This window comes from Cryptomeria japonica, chromosome 6 (genome assembly GCF_030272615.1).
Source record: "Cryptomeria japonica chromosome 6, Sugi_1.0, whole genome shotgun sequence".
Classification (NCBI taxonomy): Eukaryota; Viridiplantae; Streptophyta; class Pinopsida; order Cupressales; family Cupressaceae; genus Cryptomeria; species Cryptomeria japonica.
In genome coordinates this window covers 423,431,658-423,459,546 of record NC_081410.1, presented here as the reverse complement: position 1 = coordinate 423,459,546, position 27,889 = coordinate 423,431,658, and the positions used below count along the sequence as shown (strand labels likewise).

Below are 27,889 nucleotides of genomic sequence, written 5' to 3'. Positions count from 1 at the left end.
AGCTGCTCAAATCTTATCTCTTCTCACATCAATAACCTTTGGTGCACTGTGTATGATATTTTGATAACAGATCACTATCGTTGTATTGACACTTTTATCCTAGAGGTCTCTTATGAAGCTGCCAAATGGGTTGCATTATGGTGTGATAAGGCCACACTGAGTTTATTGTTCATGACTAACTCTATCACTTATATACCAAACTTTTCCATGCACCATGTATAACCCATCCCTCAGACTATACGTTGCTTTGTATTCAGTCATTGCTTATTATTTGGTGTCCATATTTTGCTCAAAATCTGAAACTATATGGTAGTCATAGGTCAAAAAATGAATAGAGGTGCTACTCTTTGAATTCTCATTGTGAGATATCACTATCTTTGTATCTTTTTACTGTCCCAGACCTCTTTTATTACTGTGCTGACTTTGGTTGTGACCATCACTATCAAATGACTTCACATGAGAGACTTTTGTGATAGGATCTTAACTAGTTCATAAATGTGTGTGTGCAGTTGTATACAACACTATATATATATATATATATATATATATATATATGGTTTTTCATGTTTCAAATGATACTTGGTAGACATTCTTTTTTAGATCAAATTTCATTTGGAGAACATAGGATACCTATCCTCTTGCTCCAAGTGTGCCCTGGTACTGTTAATGTAGACTATTCCTTACCCAATTTCATGAGTATTGGCTTATGACTATTGACCTGCTATTATTTTGGTTTAACAATATAAGCATCGATAGGTCTTAAAATGAGCATTTCCATAATTATTAAGCATAAACTAATGGAGTGGACATCGGGTGTGAATCAAACATGGCACATATAACATAGAAACATATGCAAATGTACACATACAAATTTAACAAGATGATAGGAATTTTTGTTTTTATAATCATAATGTTTAGAAGGAGGATACGACAAGGTCTACTTTAGAGTCTCACTACCCAAGCCCAAGAGAGGTTATTTCCACTTTTGTGTATCTCACCTTAAACCCATGTTTTCAAAGTTTCAAATTTATAACATATCATGCACTTAAGAGTCATCTTCTTTTCAAAAAGAAGAAATACTTGAAGTAAAATATGTACTCTTATTGTTGATAGTACATGGTGAATTTAGGAAAATAGCACATCATCATCATCTGAATATTCAGATGAACGAGTAGCAAGACCTGCTCTAGGGAAAAAGGAATACTTCAATGAAATGGTATATTGCACTTGCAATAGGTGCCAAAATAGGAAACTAAAGAAGCAGTGACTTATTGGTATCCATAGATTGAACTCTGGGGTTTTTATAGAAGAGGTGCACTATAATTAAAAAATTATTATTCTTTAAATAAATAAAGGCGCACATTATTCAATACATTATTATTGATCATTTCAATTGGTTTCCTGATAAAAAGTCGCTTCTAGTTCACAATATTCCTGAAGAACCAACATATGTCACCGATGATAGCCACTCTCAAGATGAAGAACAAGACACATTTATGGATGAAGACATTTCATAGATAAATGAGGTTGGTGTCAATGAATTCATCCAAGACTTCTACACATCTTTTGAAGAAGTTATTGATTCTCCCTAGCTCAGTTGGCTAGGATGCCTATTTTACCAAATGCAAATACTTCTATATTGACAATGTACTTATGTTGTTGTTGAATTTGAAGGTTACACATGGATTGACAAATACATGCTTTACTGATATATTAAGGTAGGATTCAATATTCCTATAAATTAATGCTCTCGAGGTCTTAAATTTTTTGAATAATGTGTATACTTATAAAATACATTTGTTGCATCATGTAGGCTTTTGGCAAACAAAATACTTCCAAAGGATAATAAGTTGCCTCATTCTCATAGAGAAGTATTTTTAGTAATAAAAGACATTGGAATGGAGTACAATACATATGATGCATGTCCAAATGACCATATATTGTACTATGGAAGGAATGCAAATTTGCAACAATGCCTAGTGTGTCACACAGGTAGATATCATCAAGACCAAGTATCCAAGAAGGTTCCTTATAAATTACTATGACACATTCTACTAAAGCCAAGGTTCGAGAGGATGTTCAAATGCAAGGAGTTGGAAAAATATATGGATTATCATGCACACATGAGGATCCAAGATGGTGTCATGCGTATGGCCACATATAGAAAATATTGGAAAGAGATTGAGGAAAAATGGCCACATTTAAGAAATGAGCCAAGGAATGCAAGAATTTCTCTGGCAATGGATGGTGTAAATCCTTTTCGAGATCTTAGAACAACATATTTTGTTTGGCCAGTTTTAATTATTAACAATAATCTTCCCCCCTGGATGGCAATGAAAAAGGAGCATTCAATATTAACTCTTATCATACCAGGTACTAGACTATATGAATGCAGTGATTTCTTGAAGATTATATTAAAATATTTCAATTCAGTTAAACCCTGATAAAAAACTTCTTGTTTACTTAGGGAAGTATCAGGTAAAGGATATGGATGTATACATGGAGCCCCTCATTGATGAGCTTCATGAATTATGGGATGGTGTAAATATGCTTGATGTATCAAGACCTATCAATGATAGAAAATTCCTCTTTCATGTTATGCTTATTTGGACAATTCATGATGCCCCGAGGTTCTCTATTTGTTGTGGTAATATATTATAAATTATATTTGTAATTATTGTGTCCATTTTACCATCGAGTAAATGTGGTTTCCATTCTTATTTTAGGGCTACAAACAAAGGGGAAACATGGTTGTCCATCATGTGGGCCAAAACTGTTGTATAGGTAGTCCAAGGATCTCAATAAAACTATATATGATGAGTATAGACAATTCTTACCACAAAATCATCGCTATCGCTCATGCGTGAGAAAAATAATTTCAATGGAAAGGAAGTGGAAATGAGAAAGCCAAGAAGGATGAACCCTGGTAGGTGGAAGGTAATGTATGACAAAAAAGAAGGGACAGGCTTTCCATTAGGAATGAAAAGACTCTATTTTCTACAAATTAGACTATTATGAGAACTTGCCAATAGCCCACCTATTTGATACTATGCACATAGAGAAAAATTTGGTAGAGTGCTTGTGGAAACATCTAAATGGAACCAACCTTGAAGCACATATAAAGTTACAAAAGGACCTCCAAGTTGCCAATGTCATGCCGAACATGTGGTTGCATGAAAACAACTCATATGTTCATGCTCCATGGACTTTTACATCAAAGGAGAAAGAAACCATCATTGATACAATGAAAAGAATAAGATTTCCTTTTGGCTTTGGTGCAACATTAAAAAAATTATTCACAAGAGATGGATCAGAGTTCTCAGGTCTAAAAACACATGATTGGCACAATTGGATAAAGGTAACTTTGTAGTACATTTGATTTGTTGGAAACATAATAATAAATTTGTATATCCTAGTGATAATATCAGTTCATGTATATTTTTAATATTATTATTTGTTAATGGTCATACAGTATGTGTTGCTTGCAACAATACCAAACACTTTTGATCGTGATGTTAGGCTAACTATACAAATTATCCAAATATTTGAGGTATTTTGAATCAATCATTTGTACTCTTCCATGACTTATAGTTTTGAAGTAATCATAAGAATTTATTATAATTGTTGGTATTTTGGTATGGTTTTGTCATTGATGTCAACACCTACTAAATTCACCTACTTTGGAGATCCAACAACATTCACCGGCAAACAGTAAACTATGCAAACAATCACCGGTATATGGTTAACTGGCAGGATATAATGTTCACCGGTACCTGCATTGACATGGAAGACACCTGGTAATGTTGAAGACATCATGTGGACACTTTTCTTTGAAGTAATAATCATTGGTATATTCTCATTTGCATATTTGCTTTTACCGGCAAATAGGTCCAGGTTATCTAGGGTTACACCGGCAGGTTTATCTTTTCCAGATCAGCATGGCATGCTATGGAGATGATTTATTATTGTTGTAAATGCATTAAGCTGACATGTTCAATCGGTTATTGCATCGGATATTGTATTATTTGTAAAATGTTTTTATTGTAATATCTTGTAGAGCCGACCTACTAAAATTGGTCTTAGGGTATGGTATAAATGTAAGATCTTATTTGTAAGATCAAGTGTGGAATGTGAAAAAGATTTAAGGAAGGGTATATGCGAGATCAAGCAGAGATATACATGAAGACATCATTTGAAGGTGAAGCTAGGTTTTTGTAGAAGCATATTAGCATTACACTGGTACTGAATCCAGCATATGAAGATGCTATTTTGTGCAGTACATTCTCATTGGATTTAACCATCCAACTGTAGTCAGTGTGACTCCCATTTGTGTTTGAGCAATGAGCTCTAGGCTGTTGGCCTTTCTGCATGTGCAGACCCCTCTTTGTACACTTACTATCTCCAGTAGTATCATCTGATTGTGGGTAAGGTTTCCCACCGTGGTTTTTCCCCTTACAGGGTTTCCACGTACAAATATTTGTGTCATGTGTTGTGGATGACTTTGTGCTTATGTTTCATGCATTAATTCTTACCGGTATAGCATTTTCTGTTAATACTGTTTACCGGCATACTTAACTATCTTACCGGTATTAAGCATTAAGTTGGTTAATAAGATTTTGGTTTGAATTTATTAGACAACTGATTCACCCCCCCTCTCAATTGTCCCCGGGACCTACAATAATACCTATTAATACTTGTAGGTAGGTCTCATTTAAAGAGATACATCCAGATGACTTGAAGTATTGGAAGATGAATGTTTCACTTTTGATGTGTGATATTCAAATGTTCTTCCCTCCAAGCTTTTTTAATTCTCAAGAGCACTACCTTGTACACCTAGTGGACGAGATTGAAGAGTGTGGTCCTATTCATATTTGAACAATGTGGCTTGTGGAGACATATATGAAGGTTTTAAATCTATTTGTTAGGAAAAATGCTCGACCAAAAGGGTCCATGGTTGAGGGGTACATGGTTTTCCAAGAAATGGTTCATTTGAGTGAGTACTTACCTCAATTGCATCTTGAAGCTCCGTGATTATGGAATTATAACTAGCCTCAATCATTTGAAGGAGAAAAATTAGAGGGTCAAGGGACTTCAAAGAGGATCAAAGGTATACAAAAATGTTGGAAGCAATTATTTTTATCTTAAAATTTATAACACATGGCTTTAAATAATTATTAATTCTTTGAACAATTCTATTTTTCATTGTAGATGCTAAGGAGTGGGAATTATTACATTTGTATGTTGCATACAATTTTGACTTTATGTTGGAATGGATGGAGAAGTACGCTGATCAAAAGAAAATTAGAGGATGAAAAGGCATGGGCCAATATATATAATATATATGGTCAAAACACCACTCGAGGATTGTTTGCAAGCCATAAAAGAAAATGGCTAGAGAGATGCTCATGGAATTGGCTAAAGACCAATATTGAACATGGGGCAACAAAAGGAGTGACACAACAACAACTGCATTTCATGAAAGGATCTATAAATAGAAAGGTGATACATATATAGTAACATATTGGAGATATTTAATTAATTGTATTTTAACTTTTCTATTCTTGAATCTAATTAGCTAATATTTATATGAATTTAAGTAACATATTACAAAGGAATGTGGAATATTGGTCATCACTTTCGCATCAAAAAGGTTGATGAAAATAGACAAACTTATGATTGTGGAGTTTCAACATCAGTTGAGGTGGAATGTCATTCACATGCAAATCAGAGACAACCAATCACAAGCACACTTCACTATTATGGAGTGTTGGAGGATATTATAGAGCTTGATTTTATGTCATTAAAGAAGGTTATTTTTCATGTTGAATGGTACAAGCTTATCAAAGTGGGTGAAGAAAAAACTATCTTTATGCACAACAATGGATTCCATATGATCAATACATCTAGGTTTGAATCCACTTCTAAACCTTATGTTTTTTCAAATCAATGTGACTAGATATTTCTCATTCTAAATTTAGAACAACTTGGTTGGTCATTTGTGATTGATTATGGTCCAAGAGGACATAGAGTAACGTATGTTGAAGACAATGAAGATGCAGAAGTCCCGCTTGATGATAAAAATAACATAGATGGAGATGATGAAAATTTTATTATCAACGATGCATATGACCAGGATGAAGATCATGATGAGTTTATTGAAGTGTTCAAAGGACATGAGCAACCACATGGGCATCAAATCCATGAAGATGATTAATTTATTGATTTTCATTTGCCTGTAGTTGAAGGTGATGAAGACCATGAAAACTCTAGTATTAATTTATTTGTAGATTTAGGCCCATTAACGAAGGGGTATTTATGCCATTAGATGAGGAAATTTCACCTGAGAATGACATTGTTTGATCACCATGATCATTTTAAGATGGTTGTACGGATTCAATACAATTTAATTAATTTTTTACAATTTACGTCTCTGTTGGGATTGTTCATACCATCTTTTCTTTTCTTAAGGTCATTTAGACCATAAATACATATAAATTGTCTTTGTTGGTATGAAGTTTCTTGTAAAAAGTTACAATCTTACTCACCTATATTTTGCTCAAACCTTCCTTGTAATGGCTTCCATGGTAGTGTCTGGTTCTTATGAATGCAATTTTTGAATGATGTCCTAATTGTCTTTGACCATTGCGTATGCTTCAAACCCTTATTTTTGGCCATTGGATGATTTTGAGATTTGTTGATGATTTGGGTTACCTTTAAATTTAGAAACTTAATTGGTTTCAATAGGTGATGACTTGTTTTTGCCGCAGATGTTGAGAAATGTCATGACTGCAAATTCTCAACATTTCCCAGCTCGAATCCTCTATGAAGGCTACTCTGTCTAATGATTTAGCAATGGTTTGGGAGTGATGGCAAGCAAGCACAAGCAATACTATCCTAGCAATTTCTTTGATCTTCAATGATGCTAATAAGAGTCATCTTCACATGTTCTGATTGTGTATCATGACAGCCCTTAAGCTTCATAATTACTCATCATACTAGAGGATAGCATGTATGGATGAAATATCTTTTACTATTTTGGATCTATCAACACTACTTTTCATTGTATTTTTCCTTGGTGAGATACAATCATACCCCTTTCTCTATCTTAAATCTTATACTTTGCTATGTGTGGCTGTGATATCTCCATGATTTTGCAGGCTGATCAAACTTCATTGTTGTTCTTTGATGACTGTACTTTTCATATGACTATCATTTTAGTCATGAGGACTGTTCATAACTATCAGTCCATTTCATATCTCTGTTACTTTTCTATGTCTGCTCCAAAAGTGACCTCATAATAGTGATTTCATCCATAGATGCACTTTCCTTCATCTAGAAGGCTCTGTGTAATAATCTTAAAGTCTACTGAGAGTTGAAAAAGAAATCAATCATATCAATGAAGCCATGGTAACCCTATTTCTTTGTTAATTAAAGAAACTCCTATGAATGAGTTCCTAAGATGTGTTAGTTTTGACAATGTTATATGTTCTTTTCAAAATCAAAGACATTGACTTTATGATCCTTAAATGTCGCTCTTCACTTATGTTCATTAGATGCTCACTGTATCTTCTTGTGTACTATGCATTCACTAGTTTGAACACTGCTTTTGAATTCATTGCCACTATTTTTGCCCTTGATAGAGAAACATTCTCTATCTTTTATTGTTATTTGTGACTGTGGCAATGTATTTTGTTTGAGTGATAACTTGATTTCTAGATGAGTATGATGCAAGGAATTGTAGGTAAACTTGAAGTATGCCTATCTTTTAAGTTATGAGTGATTATTATTTGTAAAGACTGCTGCTATCTTTACTCTCTGCAAAGTATTCTTCTTTATGACTTTGGCATCAAACACTATTGTTTCTTGATTGTAATCAAAGCTCTGTCGCACTAATTTGACCATTATGAATGCATATATATCATGAATATGAAAGCATTTCATTTTTGTTGAGAACATAATAGTCCTAGATGCATGTACAATGTTAACCACTCCATGTGTTAGGCTTAGGGTTGTCTTTAAAATATTTGTGACTGTGTCAAGAGCATCATGACCTCTCCTTGATATTTCTATATACTATCATTGTATTCTTTATACTATGTATGTTGTTCTTCTATTCAAATGGTCTTGATCATGGTGTTAAGCACTATTTATACATTGTGACAACACATTGATGTTGAAGACAAAACTTAGTTTGGTTATGGCAATGACCATTCCTTTAGTGATTTGTTGGTATGTTGTTATTTGTTCGTCATGGTTAATGATCAACCTTGTGCACTAAATGGTTTTGAATGGTAGACATAATTAAGCAATGAGTAGCTACTTTAACCTTGTACCTTTGTTGTATTGGATTCTGGTGTTATGACTATGATTCTTATGAAGCTGTATATTTAAAGGAATGGTACATTTCTTAATCTTAAACTGCCAAACTTTACTTAGATGAAACCATAAGACTCAACTCAAACTATTTAAATCAAGATGAGTAAAAATAAGTAACAATTATGACTGTCTTTTTCTATATTTTCAATATTTTTAGAGTATACAAAACTTTTGGTAGTGACCATGGGTGCTATACACATATGTTCTCTAATCAATATTTTCCTATTTTTATGTCATTATGTGCTTTATTAAGAATGTGGACATGGGTGCTACTGATTCTTCTATGGGGGATCCTTTGATCTTAAATGCTTTGATTGATATATTAAAAATTGGACAAGGGCAACAAATTACTATGATGTTGCATGAGGTAAGATTGAAATTTGTCTTTTATATGCTAAATTAGCTTATGTTCCCTATTATATTATATTAATTTGTGCATGTGGAATGCAGGCCATCTCAAAAGTAACTCCATTGAGCGTGCATCTTGTTGGCATGCAGGATCCAAATGTGTTGTCCAATACATCTACTATTATGCTAGAGGTAATATTCAATCATATGTTTGTGTGGGTTTGATTTCATTATTGTCACCTATCATACCATCCTAATATTTATATTTGTGCCTTATAGGATATTTCAAGGATTACTCCAACAAACACTGATGTTCCTGGTGTGGGTTCAGTTAGATTTCTCCCACCAACATCTGAACAAGTTTCCTTGAGGAGTCTCATAGATTCCCAATCAAGAATACTAAGGCTCCTACAAGATACTCCTGAAAATGTTCCAATCAGACAAGAAATAAGTGAACAAATTCAGTTATGGGAAAGGGCATTGTTGGAGAGTGCAGGGCCTACCTCAGATGAATGGGTAAAATTAATTATAGATTTTCATTCTCACAATTTTATAATTAATGATTTTTTTATTGTGTTTTCTTTTCTTTAAACACTACGATTAGAGATTTTTTATGACTACTCATTAATCTTTACTCAATGGTTGTCCTCTTTATTTGTAGCAAGTTATGTAGATACTTTGGTCACTATAGCATGGACTATCTATGTTACATATGCATTAACATCCTCTAGACCACTTCTTCCTATGTATCAATCACAAAGATAGAACAAACAAAATTAGAACTATGAAAGCTTGCGCACCAATCCTAATCGAAACAAACAAAATTGGAACCATGGATATTTTCAAATAGTCTTTCTCTTTACTGTTTGATCTTCATTCTTGTTGACTTCTACAACTTGAACAGTGATGTCTCCAAGGCTGTCTTGGATCATCTTCATACTACTAGCTGCTTAGAAATAGTTTCATATTTTGGTTGGGTTGTTGACAATTTCACAATCTCACTATAAATACACGATATAAATGACAAAGCGACTGACGCACCTATAGGAGCATCTACCTCAACCCCTAAGACTACAATAATATCCTCAATGACTACAAAAGGAACACAAGGAGTTAGAATATTGCTCACCTCGGAAGGAAATGTCTCGAAGGATGAAGTGGGGTTAAAATTCTTTCACTTTATTTTTCGTCACACAGAACAATTATTTGGCAATACCATTCAAATGGATTGGAGGAAGAAATCTAATGCTAAGAAAGAGGAACTCTTTAAAGATGTCATAACAACATTTGGAAATCCTGGTTTTAATAAGGAAATTAATCTTGATATTGCATGGAAATACATGCACTCTAAATGAGAAAATTTAAGGTTGAAGCTGACAAAAGACTTGAGATATCCACATCGAGCTTGGATCACATACCAAGTGACATGGGATGAACTTATGAAAGATGCCAAATTTAAGAGGAAAGTCCAATAATCCAAACTATAGGCCACCTACACGAGGAGGATCTAAAAGACACCTTCGAGATACAACAAAAGCAACCCAAGCTAGGGTGTCAAGTATTGGATCCCATAAATTAGGATCTGGTGGGTACAATAGCATTCGTGGTGATTTGGTGAGTGAATATTTTCATCTACTGTATTTTCTATTTCATAAAAAAAGTCATGACAAATTTGTGAGTTAATTGTATCTTATGATTCATTATACCTTATAAATTTGGTTATGTTTTTTAATGTAGGTTCACCAATTTCAAAAGGAAGCTTCAAAGGAGTACTTAAAATATGCTTTATTACATGGTTCCCAAGGCCTATGACAACATTTGGTAGATCGAGGGAAAAAATCAGTGAGTGGTCATGAATTTGAGGTAAGTTCTTTATAATATTATATGACTTATGCAATAATTTAACTAGAGGTATTAAGTTATTTAAATAAGTTAAATTGTGTTGTGTATAGGAATCCCAACAATCAAACTCATCAGGTAGTGAGAATGAAGAGAAGCTAGAGGATCATGATGAATTGTTTGTTGCACACAATGATTCAATTTTCATTCCTGAAACTTGGCAGTAAACCATCCTTGAATTTCAGCAAGTGGGAAACAACAATATTGAGGAGGGTGTTCAATGTGATGAACTATCCACACCCACAATCAGAAAAGTGCCTCGTAAAAAGAGGACACAAAGCAAGAGGATGGATAGAAACAAATGAACAAAAGTCATATTTGCTTCCTATCATTGTTCAGTTTTCATTGCTATTATAAACCTAATTTATATATCATCATATTTGTTTAATTAATACTTGTGAATTTATTCACTCTCAAGCTCTTGCTTAAGAACATGTGTTGTTGGTTGTTTCTTAAATAATTATCAATTTTGATTAGGAAAGCAAGTCTATTTGTTGCATTCCATATTCTCTGCAAAAATCAGTTTTTTGTCTCAGAAAAAATTTAGGCTTCTTTGCTTGTGAAAATTGGGCTTTCAGTTATCTTAAACTTCTTACATATTATTATTATTATTTCTATTATCATAAAATAATTTATTCTGTTGTTTTGTTTTGGTAATTTTCTTCATTGCTGATTTTTTAAGTTTATTAATATCGTGAATGTGTTGAAACACTGGTTAAACAAGTCAAAATCTTGTTACAAGAAATGCATATTGGATTTTATGCAGATCTGATCGAGCGGCTTGAGATGGTTGATGCACTGCAATGCCTTATAATTGATCGATATTTTTAGGATGAAATAAAATTAGCACTTGATTTTTTTTATCAGTCTGTTAAATTTGGATTTTCAATTGTGATACAGATATTTTGTTTTCGCCATTAACAGTCTTGTAATACAGATGTTGGGATGCAATTGTGGGCATAGGAGAAGGATCTGAAAGTTGTAGCAGGAATTTGAATACTACAACTTTAGGACTTAGACTACTTAGACTGAATCATTATTATGTCTCTCCAAGTACCCAAATAATTCAAAAATGTACTTTTGAACTATTTTTCTAGCAAACAACATTCTCATTAGTTTTTTAATATTCTATGTAGTATTTAAAAGATTGTTTCTCAAATTAATCAGGATTGATAGATTTTAGATTACTCCTAATAATCTATCATCTTTTTCCTATGATTAAATGTAAATTCAAATATGATTGATGGGTAAGTAAGGTGGTTGCAATGAAATGACTTTGCTTAAATAAGTATAGTACTTGCTTTGATTGGATACACTAAAGTATCAGAACTAGATGCAGATTGAGTTGGTTTTATCTCATTTGGTTCTCTTGTAAAGTAGAACAAGGACAACAAACTGCCACTGGCATGCTCCAATATTTTATTAAGGTGGGAATAGCATGTTTATCAAGGTGATATTGTCCTTTTCCTTTCATGTATGGATATGGTCTCATGAGTTGAACTCTTGTATCTTGAATGCGTATATCCTTCTTTCTTTATTTATGCTTTGTGTCTTGGTTGCCTAATGACTACTATTAAGACTGAATTTTGGCATTTGACAGTCTCACTACTGGGTCATGGCAGTAACAAGGTGTTTGAGTACCCCGAGCTTTCATTGTTGTGGCTCATATGACTATATTCTTCTATAGACCCTTGCATCTATAAAGACTAAAGACTATCTTTTTTGGTGCTATTGAACACTTATGATGGGTAATAATTCTGAGTTTTCCCTATGTAAGGGCTTATTTGTCTTTGTGCTATATGCCAAAACCATGAAAGTGAAACCTTTCAAACGGATTTAGAGTCATTATACTAGCTCACTATAGTTTCAATGTTGATCATTGAGTATATATCCACATTTTTATAGCAGTCCTTTCATCTCAAGACTCATGCAAAGACAACCAACAGTGTATTTTGATTGTGAGAATCACATATGAATATGGAAAAAGGAATTGGTTTGAATATTCTTAGCCTAATGCTCTTAGTCTATATTTTATATTAGAAATGTTTGATTTTAGTTTACATTTTTAATGTGTTTGGATTGTGACTTTCTTCTCTCTTGGCATGTATCTCTATTTTTTGTCTCAGACTACTACTTTTTTGCTGATTGATCTGCATTTGAATATCTTACCCTTAGGCATTATCTTACTCTCTTGCTAATTGGCTTAGGGCTGCTTACTTCATGTCTCTCTATGATTAAGGGACTCAAAGATAACTTATGTTCAACCCATGTGGTTATTATCTTTATTAAAATTGTTGTCTCTATTATTGTTGCAGACCTTAGCTTTATATCCTTTGTGACTGTATAGGATCTATATACACTTGGCAGGAAGATTTGTCAAAACCCTACTTATTGATCATAAAAAACAACTGAATGACAACCATGAGTTTGTTTTATGTGGGTATGTGTGCCATTCTCTAGTTCTTATTCTTTGGGATCATTCAGCTCATAATCAGATATGAGGACTTCATTTTTATCATGACTTCCAATGAAAATTATTGTGTTATTGACCCAACTAAGAGGTTTAATCTGATTGGTTGTTGTTTTTCCCTTTGTTCTTAATTGATTTTATGTGAAAACAAGCACCCAAAATCGAGAAGCCCCTACGCTCTGAATAACAATTCTGAGTTATTTGGGTATGGGCATGTTTGCCATATTGTAGATGGTCATCTAGGGAATCATACGCTACAGAATCTGTAGTGGGGTTTTTGCTTTTCCATCATAGTTTTTAAAGAAAAACACACAATTACCAAACCAATTTAGAGGTTTAACCCATTTGGACAGAGCCTTTTTGTATGGAAAACAAAAAAGCAAAAAAAGAATACCCAAATTCAGAACTTCTATTAAGAAATATTACGAGTTAATTGTGTATTGGTTGTTGTTTTCTAATTCTTTTACCTGTGTATGATATACAAGAATTAAAAACGGTGTCGTTTTATTTTTATTTTTTTAATTATGACCGTGAGACAAGAAACTTTGTTATCGAACTATTTGTTCAGGTTTTTATTCATCTGGATATTTTTTTCAGTTGTTTTTCATTCCTTTAATGCAGGCCTGGAATTTGGCGGCCGCCCATGCCTATCATATAAATTTTGAATGACAGTTTAGTCATTCTAATGTCTTTCATTTGATGTTTTAAGAAAAATATGAAGTATCAATTTTTTTTAATTTGTGAATAGTTTAATATAAATTCTTTTATATAAAATATATTAATTATGTGTAACATATTATTTTACAATAAGATATTGAATTAAAGCAAAAAGGGAGACATATAACCCCATTTCCCCATGCCATTGCTTAACTCCATTTTCTGCTTAAAAATAAGCAGTTAGGGTGTCCCCATACAAATCTTTAATCATGGGAAAAGGATAATTTGGAATCTTTTCCTATTCTTATGGAGCAGCCATGGCTTAAAAAATGAAAATAACGACATGTTCCCATGTGGCTACTAAGCTTATTTTTGCTAGCAGTTACTGCTCAACTTTTTTAGGAAATATCTGTGGAGTTGGTGGCCCCATGAGTATTTATTTTTCTGCTTATTTTTTAAGGGCAATCTTAAAATTGGTATTAATAATATTAGTAATAATTTGTGCACAATAAAAAACATAAATAAAATGTTGAAAAAAGAGGGAAACAAATTTGTGGAGCCACATTGCATTTTTAGTAATATGCAGTTGTTGCTTATTTCCAGCCCCCCTATTTTCCCATAGCTTATTTTCGATTCCTAAATAATAGATGCTCCACTTAAATAGCAAAAGATTCTAAATTATCCTTTTTTGGAGTTAAGCAGCCGCATGGGAACATGAGGTAAGCTGTGGAAAAAAGAGGGGGGTTGGAAATAAGCAACCACTCCATATTAAACAAAATACCACATGGCAGCACAAATTTGTTTGCCTCCATTTTTAACAATTTTTCTTTCTAAAATATATCACATATAATCATTTTAATACTATTTAAACAATTTATTATTTATGTGGCAGAAGAATTTAAGTTGACTGCTTAATTATAAGTAGAAAAAAAAATTGAAATTTGTTCATGAGGCCACCGGCTCCACAAATTGCTCCTTAAAATATTGAGCAGTGGCTGCTAGCCAAAATAAGCAAAGCAGCCACACGGGGACATGCCCTAAGAGTAGGAGTTGTGCATAAAGAGGAAAATAGGTTGCATAGAGAGAAAGACAAGACTTACATAAAGTGGAAATCGGTCACCTGGATCAAAAAAGTACACAAAACCTTAAGCTTCATAGATACTTTTTAAGCTTAGCTACAGTAAAAATTTAAAAAATAATGATAAATTAGTAATGCACTCAAAAATCTTAAATTTACTTGTAAGTTTCAAAATTCACACCCAAAAAATCTTGTTTATAATAAAAATAGAAACTATTCTAAATTTTTTTATTACAATATTTAAAAAAATCAGAAATGATTTATATCTTACCATTTCAAGTGTGAGAAGTTTCTAAATTGATATTTAAGACAATTTAATAAAAAAATATTAAAAACATAAATTGACAAAGTTTCTAAATTTATATAAGAAAAAACATACTAAAAATTCATATAAAAATAATATAAAATTAGAAACAATTATATCTTAATCCTACCATTTTGAAATATTCTAAATAAATTTATATATTTATAATAAACCTTTTCAAAATAATATATATCAATATTATAAAATATAATAATATATAATATATCTTACTTATAATGATTTTTTACGGTTTATTAATAAATTTAAGTGTCATATATACGGTTTTTGGAAAAAGTAACCTATCAACACATACGGTCCACTAATTTTATTAGTTGTCATATACGGTCTAAAAGTGCAAAAACGAACATATAGACCATCAAATTCCAGGCTGCTTTAATGTGTAAAAAGGGTACCTAGGTGCTAGAAGACAATGTGCTATAAAAAAATAAATCATGAATTGATTGTAGACCGTAGGTATGCTATATTCTAATTGTTTATACTAGGGATAACGTTGTGAAGATTAGAAACTATTTTTTTCCGATTTTGTATCATGGTTACTATATAAAAACCTCATGGTATTGAGCCAATTGAAAGATTTTATTCATTTGGGAGATGATTTTTATTTTATTTTAATTGTCATTTAATTTACTCATATTAAATAGAGCATTTATATCACTTGGTTGTTTCCTTATAAGTCTGCAACTAGAGCATTTCACAATCATAATTCTATCTCTTCTGGGGAGCCTGTGCTGTTGGGATTCTCTCTTTCTGTTTGTAAGTTGTTTGATTTACAAATTTTCCTCTTATTCAACTTAGTTTTTCATTTTTTAGATGAAGTGACATAGGATTTAATGCTTCTAGGCTTGCAAGTGCACTTGTTTAGGCTGTTGTTAGAGGCAGAGGTTGAAATTGCAGGAGTTGCAAATGGCGATCACCATTCCAGGTGATATGAATTTCTCTTAATGATATCAAAATTTATGTGTTGTTGTTTCTGAATTAGATTAGTGTTGTTGTTTCTGAATTAGATAATAAATCAAAAAATGTGATTCAATTAATGTGAAAAATTGTCACAGAATCTAATTTGACAACAATAGTGATCATAAATTTCTCATATTTTAGTTTTCTTGTGTGATTATTTAAATTGAAAACTCTTTTTTTTATGTTTGTTATTGCCATCATGACATTATAGAACCCCTTCTTGTTAGTGTAACTTCCTGATTTATGGTGAGAGTGCAGTGCACAGTCAGTTTTAGTGTTAACTCCAACTAAGCACTCAGTGTGTTTGTTCTAACATAGTATATTGCTCTATTGATTACATGTTTCACGTCCAGTATTCTCTCTTACTTGCAAAGTTCTTGATTGTATGTTGATTTAATGCATAAGCTAACTAAGCAAACTATGTCCATTCCAGCGATTTTTGCATGATCTATGTTCATGCATTGGTTCATAATTTGTATAAAATCATGCTTTCAGCATATTGTAAGACATAATGAATTAATATAATTTCATTCCTGCAACTCTGTTTTTCTTCTTTGCTTTCTGGAAGTTTTGTTTCTTACTTCCTAGCTAGGTCTATATTCTTGTTGAGATACATGTGTCTCAACCTTGCAATTTTTAGTAAATTGTTTCAAATGTAGTTGGGAGGTTTTCCATGTGTCGATGCCTTGGAAAAAGGTATATGAGTTGTCAAAAGATGCCCTGTCCATAGTATAATATAGGAGGGCCTTTTTTAGAGATTATATGACACATTTCATGTTAGTTATGAGGGTCAAAAATAGGGGATAAGAGTTTGGACGTGAGTAACTATATTTAACCTGGTTTTCTTATCTTGGAAAAACAAATGTCAAGGGTGGGCAACACGTGTCATGGAGGTTTTGCCCATGGTATTGTAAAACCACAAATGGTTTCCAGGTTGTAAAATTCCTATATAATGAGGGCTTGGAGAGGAGTTTGTATGATGGAGTTTGGTTTGCAAGGCTAGGTGCTAGAAGGATGCTAGTGAAGTCTCTCTGAGCTTGAGTTGAGGTGATGCTCTTGTAAGAACTTGCATTGCAAGTGTATTGTAATCTCTTGTTGATTTGTTAATATACTATGCAGGTTTTAGAGTGTGGGGTTTTTCACCCGTATGGGTTTTCCCCACGATAATCAGTGTGTTATGTGTTTCTTGTTTTATTTCTACTCTATTTGCTTCTTGTGATCTCTGTGATAGTTAAGTTGAAACGCTTTTCTGCACACCTTTGCTTCCTTACAAGTGGTATCAGAGCCTGGCCAGTTTTGGTTCTATTTGTTGGGTACAGGGTTTTTTGAGCTAATCAAGGTTTAAGTGGGAGCTTGTGCAGAGTATTTCATTTCTGTATTGCAGGATCGTAAAGATGGCAAGTATATCAGGGAGGATTGATGTAGAGAAGTTTTCTGGCACAAACTTTGAAATGTGGAAGCTGAAGATGGAATATCTATTGATTGATCGAGATCTATGGGATGCAGTCGATGAGAATAAGTCGAGGCCCGCAAATCCGACTTTAGCCACACAATATGATGTAATGGATAGAAAAGCTAAAGGTCTCATAAGATTGTGCCTTGCAGACTCAATTCTGATTAATTTTCACAAAGAATCTATTGCGAAGAAACTTTGGAAGAAGCTAAGTGAGATCTACCAAGCAAAATCACTTGTGAATAAAATTTTCTTGAGGAAGAAGTTGCATTCCTTGAGAATGGAAGAAGGTGGATGAATTTCTGAGTATCTGGAAAGTTTTAATATGTTGGTGACTTAGTTGACCTCAGTTGGGGTACCAATGGATGAAGAAGAAAGGTGCCAAATCCTGCTATGTTTGTTGCCAGACTCATGGGACAGCCTTGTGATGGCCATAGGGAGCACTGCAGTCGTCTTGAAGATGGAGGATGTTGCTGGTTCTCTACTTTCTGAGGAGATGAGAAGGAATGTTTCTCTAAATACCAAAGAGGCTTTAAGTGTTCAAGGAAGACCAAAAGAAAGAGGCAAGAATGAAAAGCAGAATGGTCGTTCTAAGTCCAAGAATAAGGGGAGATCAAAATCTTCTGGTAAGTCTAAGGTAATTTGTTGGAATTGTGGAAAGCCTAGACATTTCCGAAAGGACCGTAAAGAAGAAAAGAAGAAAAAGAAGAAAAAGAAGAAGAAGCAAGATTCTAATTCTGAGTTCGAGAAGGAAGGTGGAGATGCTTTTATTGCAGCCTTGGCCACTCATGCAGGTGACAATGCATGGTTGATAGACTCAGGTGCATCTTTCCACATGACTCCTATTAGAAACTAGTTTAGTAAGTATGAAAAGTTTGATGGTGGGAAGGTGTATTTGGGTGATAACTCCTTTCTTGATAGTGTTGGTCATGGAAGTGTTCATGTTAAATTCTCTGATGGTAGAACTAGAAGATTTGATGGTGTCTTGCATATCCCGGGACTAGCAAGAAATTTGTTATATGTTAGCAAACTAATAGATGTGGGTGTGCATGTACAATTTTTTGAAGCAGGTGTGAAAATGGTGAGAGGTGCTATGGTAATAGCAAGAGGAAGCAAAATGGGTACATTGTACCAGCTTGATGCATGGACAGTTGAGTGTAGTAGCACTTCTGATAAGAATGTGATAAAGACTATGTTGGAAAAGGAGAGGGTGTCTCTTTCAGCAGATGGTCATGGTTTTTGGGTACCCAAGGGTGCTTTGTCTACCAAATCAAAGTTGTCTGCAGAGAAAACAATGTTGTGGCACTTGAGACTCAGTCACATAGGTGAGAAGGGTCTACGAACTTTGAAAAATAAGAACCTTGTTAATGGGTTGAATGATTGCAATCTTGAATTTGATTTTTGTGAGCATTGTATTTATGGAAAACAAAACCGCATTCAGTTTTACTCCAGTTCTTATAAGTCTTCAAGTGTTTTGGATCTAATCCATTCAGATGTATTTGGTCCAGTTGATATTTCTTCTATTGGTAAATCAGTTTATTATGTTTCTTTCATTGATGATTTCAGTAGAAGAACATGGGTTTATTTTCTTAAGAGTAAAGCTAAAGTTTTTAGTCATTTCAAAGAATTTAAAGCAATGGTTGAGTTGTAGACTGGAAAGAAAATAAAATGTTTAAGGACAGATAATGGCGGTGAATATTGCTCCAATGATTTTGACACATTTTGTAAAGATTGTGGTATTAAGAGACAGAAGACAACTCCGTATTCTCCACAACAGAATGGAGTTGTAGAAAGAATGAATAGGACCTTGATGGAGAAGGCTAGGAGTATGCTAAGTGGTGTTGGTCTAGAACAAAAGTTCTGGGCTGAAGTTGTAGCCACTGCCTGCTACTTGATAAACAGGTCTCCTACATCAGCTCTTGTTGATAAAATGCCAATGGAAGTGTGGTCAAGCCACAAGCCTTCACTTAGTCATCTGAGAGTTTTTGGTTGTGAGGCATATGCTCATGTACCAAAGGAGAAGCGGACAAAATTGGATAACAAAGCTGTTAAATGTATATTCATTGGATACAGTTATAGTGTGAAAGGATACAAGCTTTGGGATCCTGTTGCACAAAAGGTATTTTATTCCAGAAGTGTTATTTTTAGAGAAACCAAGTCTTCTTCTGTTACAGTGCAGCTAGAACAAAAGGAAGAAAAGAAAGATGTGATTCAACTACTTGCTACACCTGAAAAAGTTGAATCAAGGCCCTTAGAAAGACAGGAAGTTGATGAGAGCTCTACGAGTTCTGAATCATCAGAGGAAGAAGAAGAACCTGAACCTGAACTTGTTCGAAGGTCTACTAGACAAAGAAAACCACCTGAAAGGTATGGATATTCTCCTGATGATTGGAGATGTATATTTGCTTTGAATGCTAATATTGATGAACCAGAATCTATAGAAGAGGCTCTTGGTATGAATGATTCAGAGTCTTGGAAAATTTCCATGGATGAAGAGATGGCAGCTCTTAAGAAGAATGACACATGGGACCTTGTACCATTGCCTGAAGGACGAAAGCCTATTGGTTGCAAATGGGTGTTCAAAAGGAAGATAGGTTCAGATGGAAGAATAGAGAAGTACAAAGCACATTTGGTTGCAAAAGGTTACTCCGAGGTTGAGGGAGTAGATTATGGTGAGATTTTTTCTCTTGTAGCCAAAATGACATCCATTCGTTTCTTACTTTCTATTGCAGCAGCTTATGATCTAGAGGTCGAACAAATGGATGTAAAAACTGCTTTCCTTCATGGAGATTTGGAGGAAGAAATTTATATGACACAGCCAGAGAACTATGTGGTAAAAGGTAAAAGTAATTTGGTCTGTAAGTTGAAGAAATCCTTGTATGGTTTAAAACAAAGTCCTAGGATGTGGTACCAGAAGTTTGATACATATGTATTGAGTTTGGGGTTTGTGCGATCTAAATCTGATCACTGTATATATTTCAAATCTGATGGTGATCGTTTCCTGGTTATTGCCTTGTATGTTGATGACATGTTGTTTATTGGGAAAGGAAAAGGTTTGATTGCAGAATTAAAATCTCAACTCTTGGCAAAATTTGATATGACAGATCTTGGTGCAGCAAGACACATTTTGGGAATGGAGATTGTAAGAGATAGACAAAACAAAAAGCTTTGGCTAGGCTAGAGTAAGTATGTTGGTACCATTCTGAGAAGATTTAATATGCAAGATTCTAGACCATTGAGTGTTCCTGTTACAATGGGAACAAAGCTTTCTAGTTCACAGTGTCCTACATCCCCATTGGAGATGGAAGAGATGATTCGAGTACCATACCAAAGTGTTGTTGGAAGTTTAATGTATGCTATGGTTTGTACAAGACCAGATATTGCCCAAGCAGTGGGAGTTCTTTCCCGTTACATGTCTAATCCAAGAAGAGCACATTGGGATGCAGTAAAAAGAGTTTTTAGATACTTGCAGGGTACCTCAGAGTACTCTATATGTTTTCATGGAACAAGAAATGAACATTCCTTGGATATTAGAGGCTTTGTGGATTCAGACTGGGCATGTGATGTTGATAGAAGAAGATCCACCAGTGCATATGTGTTTACATTATTTGGTGGTGCAATTAGTTGGATGAGCAAGCGACAGGTTGTGGTCGCTTTGTCCACTATAGAGGCAGAGTATATGGCAGCTACTCATGCCTGCAAAGAAGCCATTTGGCTTAAGAGATTGTGTTCAGATATAGAGTTTAAACAGGGTGCAGTGACAATTTATAGTGACAGTCAAAGTGCAATTTGCCTAGCGAAGAACCCAAATTTTCATGCCAGGACCAAACACATTGATGTACAATATCATTTTGTGAGAGATATGGTTGAGGATGGTAGGGTGAAGCTGGAGAAGGTAGAAAATTTGGTGAATGTTGTTGATTCATTAACTAAGCCTGTGAGCACAGAGAAGTTCAGATGGTGTTCGAAGTCTATGGGCCTCTTGGCCCCTAACTGTTGAGTCCATGGTAATATGGATCCCTTGACTCTTGCAAGGTATTCGACAAGTGGGAGAATGTTGAGATCCATGTGTCTCAACCTTGCAATTTTTAGTAAATTGTTTCAAATGTAGTTGGGAGGTTTTCCATGTGTCGGTGCCTTGGAAAAAGGTATATGAGTTGTCAAAAGATGCCCTATCCATAGTATAATATAGGAGGACCTTTTTTAGAGATTATATGACACATTTCATGTTAGTTATGAGGGTCAAAAATAGGGGATAAGAGTTTGGACGTGAGTAACTATATTTAACCTGGTTTTCTTATCTTGGAAAAACAAATGTCAAGGGTGGGCAACACGTGTCATGGAGGTTTTGCCCATGGTATTGTAAAACCACAAATGGTTTCCAAGTTGTAAAATTCCTATATAATGAGGACTTGGAGAGGAGTTTGTATGATGGAGTTTGGTTTGCAAGGCTGGGTGCTAGAAGGATGCTAGTGAAGTCTCTCTGAGCTTGAGTTGAGGTGATTCTCTTGTAAGAACTTGCATTGCAAGTGTATTGTAATCTCTTGTTGATTTGTTAATATACTATGCAGGTTTTAGAGTGTGGGGTTTTTCACCCGTATGGGTTTTCCCCATGATATCAGTGTGTTATGTGTTTCTTGTTTTATTTCTACTCTATTTGCTTCCTGTGATCTCTATGATAGTTAAGTTGAAATTTGCAAAATCGTCCTCTCAAGATTAGCGTAGGAAGTGTTTCCGCACACCTTTGCTTCCTTACAATTCTGCTATGTGGAAAATTTAACACTTCTTGGAGATGATAAAACCCTTATTGATGAGAATCATGCTAAGGAAACGCCAAGAGAACTAATTGTGGATGGCGGCTTTATAACGCCCAAAAGCAATGCATTTGGCCATGCTTTCAGGTGAATTTGCTTTTTCTGTTTCATTAGCTTCCGCTTCACTGTCTATGTAACTGTCTATATGGTTATATTGCATTCTAATTGTTTTCTTTAACAAAGAATATGAAAAGGAAAACAAAAGATGGACAACTATGGAAGAGTTTTATAGGATTCAACAAATTAACTAGACTTATGATTTTGTAAGTTGTTAAATTTCCTGACAAAATTGGTTTGTCCTACCGATATTAATATGATTTGCATTGCACCTATCCTCTTTATTGAAATGGTTGTGATGACAATATTGTTGGGTGGTTAGCTTGTTTTTTGTAAAAGGTTTCATTGTTTGTTTTACTTTTGCGGTGTATTTGCAAGTTTTACGCAAGCGTGAAGAATATGCTAAGCTTGACAGAGTTGTGATGAGCATTTGGGAATGTTGTGAGCTACTGGATGAGTTTGTAGATGAGTCTGATCCTGACCTTGGTGAGCCCCAAATTGAGTATCTCCTCCAAACAGTAGAAGCTATTTGCAAAGATTATCCCAATGAAGATTGGATTCATTTGACTGGACTCATTCATGGTATAAATCTGACCTTACTTAGATACAAGGGCAATTCATGATATATTCCTACTTGCTATCCTTCTATTATTCTACAAATACATGAAAGAGAAAATATGATGCTTGTAGATTTGGGCAAGGTGCTACAATTGAAAAACCTCAATGGGTTGTTGTAGGTGAGCTCAATCAACATTTTATACAATTGAAAAAACTTGGAAATAAGTTACATCTGAATCAAAGATGGGTTGATCTTCAGTAATAGAACATTGTAATTCTCTTAAAGATAGTATGATCTAATAAAGACCAGTAGCTCAGTGATAGAGCATTGTAATTATCTTAAAGTAAACTTACATTATTGTTGTAACTGATTGAAGCTTTTGATTGCATCGGTTGCTAACAAATCTGAAATCTTAGGTGACACTTTCCTTGTTGGATGTGCATTTGATGAATCCATAGTTCATCACCAGGTAATTTCTATTATCAGTTATTAGTAATTTACCAGGTGATGAACTATAGAAGATACGCACACTCAAAAGGGTCTTTTCTGATATAGATTTTTGGGATTATATTATTCTGCACATGTGTGATGACATTAGCAATGATCCGCAGTAGTTGACTGGATTGTGCTAACCAAGCCTTTCCAACCCCTACGAGTATCTAATTTTATTAAACTCTTAACATTCTGTTTGGACATGGGAAGGCCATAGGGTTTTTCATTGGGATTTTTTGAGAATTATATTATTCTATTTGGACATGGGGAGGCCATAGGGTTTTTCATTGGGATTTTTTGAGAATTATATTATATAACTATAAATGCAAAAAGTTTAGCTAGGTGCATGTTAAGGTCATCTTTATAGAAGCATTGGGCCATTGAACATAGACAAATTGTCGTACATTTGCATTATATGTACTTAAATTTTACCAATATTTTCATAAAGAATGAGTGCTTGATGATTCAAGTTAGGTGAAGCCTTATAGTTTTTATGACTCTGATACTCATCATTAGATACAAACCCTATGATGCCCATTTCCTTGGAAACGCTGTGATTTTATTTTTTGGGGAGAAACTTTGAAAAGCGAATGGACTGGCAATTTAAACTCTATGCTGCTGCCTTAGAATTTTTTAAGATTGTTTAATTTTTTACAAGTGGCAACTTGTAAGAAATAGAACTTATTGTGTCACTCAAGTTTAAAGGGGAAAAATACTTTAAAACAATGTCAGGGACTACAATTCACTCTTAAATTACTTATTCAGCAACACATTTTAAGGAAATTTAGGAGCCTTCTTTTCATGGAAGGCCTAAGATCCACCTCCTCAGTCTAAGGAGGTCAAATATGTTCAGGAAAGAATTGTAATTTCCTACTGAAGGTGAAGTTGGAGTAAAAAACAAAGATATCTAGTCAATACTATCCTTGATTTGAATGCATTATTTCATGCCCAAAATTTGATGTATTCCAATAGATGAATAGTGCTTTCCCTCGCCATTAGGGTTATGAATGACTATAAAAGATGTCCTTGAAGCTTGTGTAAATGTACTGGTATAGATTTATTCAGTATTCATCTTTGTGTTTGGTGAACCTTTCAATGTGACTGTTCATTGTCTTTTGTAATGATGCTTTTTATATTGATTTATTTTGTCTTTCATTGATTCTTGGCAGCTTGTAGTTTAGTTTATTCCTGATTAGCTGTCTGGTAGAATTTATGTTGTCTAATGTTTAGAGATCCAAAACATTGGATAAACTAAATTCAAACTAGGTAGTTGAATCAAGAAAATGAAAGAGATATAATTGATGAATAAATCATTATTACTCGCTTCTATCTGTGCAATCTTGTAATATGAAAATTCAATTGCATAATATTTGAATCAAGATTGAAAGAACTGATGTATCATCATTGTTGCCCTGTATGTGGTCATGACAAACTTTTTCAAGGCCAACCAACTAACCATCCAGGTTACTTTAGCCTCCCCAGTTTCATGCTAGCATTTTATTCTGGAAATAATCTCTCATTTCTTAAACCTCAGCTGGATATGTTATTTTAGGTGACACTTCTAAGGAATTTAGAATTCATTGCATGTTATTACATAGGAGGAAGTTTTCGGTCAGATGATTATAGTATTTGCAATCACAACAAGGCGTACAGAGAAATGTCTTATGTTGTTTCATTTATGCCATATTATTGGCGAGCATGATAGGTCTACTTCTCCACTCTAATTATACAGCCTGAGAAATGTAAAACTTCAAATATTTTTTGATTTTTATTTTATTAAATGTGTGCCTCTATTTTGGGTGTGTATATAGTGTGTGAGGAGATGGGTGGAAGAAGGAGATGCAAATCATCTTGCAAATCTAGGAAAGTATTTGGCTGTCATATTTGCAGGTGGTACACGACTAACATATGCTATAGCTACTATGATTCTTTTAAACAACACAGGGAATAACAAGATCAAAATGTAAATTTGGCTTCTATAAAGTTGGAAATTGTTGAAAAGGAGGAGAAGCATGTATTACCAAGTGATTTCAGATGCCAAAATAAATGGATTAGTTTTGGGACAACATATAGAAGACTTGTATCATAAACCTAATTTTTGTAGCATATAGAAGAATTAGCAATTATAAAGCTAATTTTGTATCATCATACTTGTTTAATGAATACTTGTAAATTTATTCACTCTCAAGCTCTTCCTTAAGAACATGAGTTGTTGGTTGTTTCTTAAATAATTATCAATTTTGTTTAGCAAAGCAAGACTATTTTCTTGGATAAGTTATAGTTTGTTATAGTATTTTGTTCAGTGTTTTTTAAGAGATTAAATATAATTACTTTGAATATTGTATTGCTACTTGGAAACATTTTGGTTGAAAACTACACAAAAAATATTTAAAATAAATTGTTTATTTTTTTAAAACATTTTGGTTGAAAACTACACAACAAATATTTAAAAATAAATTGTGTTTTTTTAATACATTTTTTTTGTCTATAGAGAGACAATAGTTAAGATCTTAAGACATATGGTCTCTCAAGAGAAAATATGATTGTAATCCCAAGTATTGTCTCTCTATAGACAATATGTCATAAAATCTCAACTATTGTCTCTTAAGAGACAAATGTGAAATTGTTTCTACAAAGACAAAAATATCTATGTTTTATATTGTCTTTAAAGGGACAATTTTTTAAGATGATAAATTGAGACACTTGGTTAAAGACGATATTTAAGACAATAAACAACATGTTTTTTTGGTCTCAAGTTAAGAAAATTTGCTCAAATATTGTCTTAAATATCATGTTAAAACACCCCCCTATGTAGTAGTGTATATGTTCATAACAACAACTACTTTCACCACCTTTATCTTGTTGTGTTCTTTGTTCAATAGCAATGAGTTTCTAACTCCTTCAAGCTTCTCCTGAGGCTTGGATCTCCTCTTTAATAGTGCCAGTGATATCCTTTATCTCTTGTCCACAACTCTTTCAATGGCTTTGAAAATACTTCACCATTTCAATTTGGGTATCTTCCCTTTGGGGATTCTTCCTATCGATCTCCTTTGGTTGACAAAAGAACATCAATTTATTTTTCAAATTGCCTTCTGCAATCACTATAGCATCAACTACTTTCTCCACCTTTATCCTGTTGTGTTCTTTATTCAATAGCAATGAGTTTCTAACTCCTTCAAGCTTCTCTTGAGGCTTGGATCTCCTCTTTAATAGTGGAAGTGATATCCTTTATCTCTTGTTCACAACTCTTTCAATGTCTTTGAAAATACTTCACCCTTTCAATTTGGGTGGCTTTCTTTTGGGGGTTTTTCCTATCGATCTCCTTTGGTTGACAAAAGAACATCGATCTCTTTTTCAAATTTCCTTTTGCAATCACTATAGAATCAATCTTCCAACTCAAATTTTCTTATGCAATCACTATAGCATCAATCTTCCGACTTTACGTTGTGTTCATAAAATCAATAATTTTCTCCACCTTTATCCCATTGTATTCTTTGTTGCTCTAACCTACAAACAAAACTAGCAATCATTTTCAATCACTAGTTTACAACTTATGACCTATTTCTCTTCAACGATTTAACCTAGCAAACATGATCTACCCAAGCTCTAATATCAATTCAAGATAATAAAAGAGACACATAAAAATTTCTCAACATTAATAATGTAAATTGTTAACATATGAATCTTTATTCATTCAGATTGAATATAGAAAAAGCCTCTTGATCATATGATCAAGGATCAATTGATCAAAAGACCAGAGACAAATAAAGTATTACAATTGCCTCAATAAAATAAAGGTCTTGGATTCATCAAAGACTGAGTCAAAATAGAAATAGCCACATGCATACTCATTCAAAACTCCAATTAGAAAATGATATTTTTATAATTTCCATATAAACTTTGCAAGACCTTAGTTCTTCTTGCAACGTGGAAGAAATTACTATTTCAACAAAGTAGATTGTTAAGTAGTAGGATACATTAATTGAGAGGGTTAATGATTTTTCATTTAATTGTTGTAGATTGTCAAGTAGTAGTATACATTAATTGGGAGGGTTAATGATTTTTCATTTAAATGTTATTTAAAATAATTGATTTGAAGATCCTTGTATTGGACTTTTTTTTTTAATGATCCTAAAATAGATTGGTATGATTTTAGATTTTGACGCAAGGGGATTTATTAATGACTCTCACAAACAAGCAACTAACTAAAATTGAACAAGAAGATTTTGACCAATCAATAGATACATATTATTTGCTACAAAATGAACTACTGACATTATATAATAAAAAAAGTTAAAATTACTAATCATACCTATGTTTTTTAGTTTAACTAATAGAACATGATTGGTAATTACTAATGACGCTCACAAACAAGCAATTGACCACAATTGAATACAAAGATTT

At 33.5% G+C, this 27,889-nt stretch overlaps 1 pseudogene; it reads left to right on the top strand.

The window, feature by feature from the left end:
* The first annotated feature begins 18,641 nt into the window (after nucleotides 1-18,641).
* On the top strand, nucleotides 18,642-24,666 carry LOC131056567 (inositol oxygenase 1-like; annotated as a pseudogene).
* Nucleotides 24,667-27,889: the final 3,223 nt, after the last annotated feature.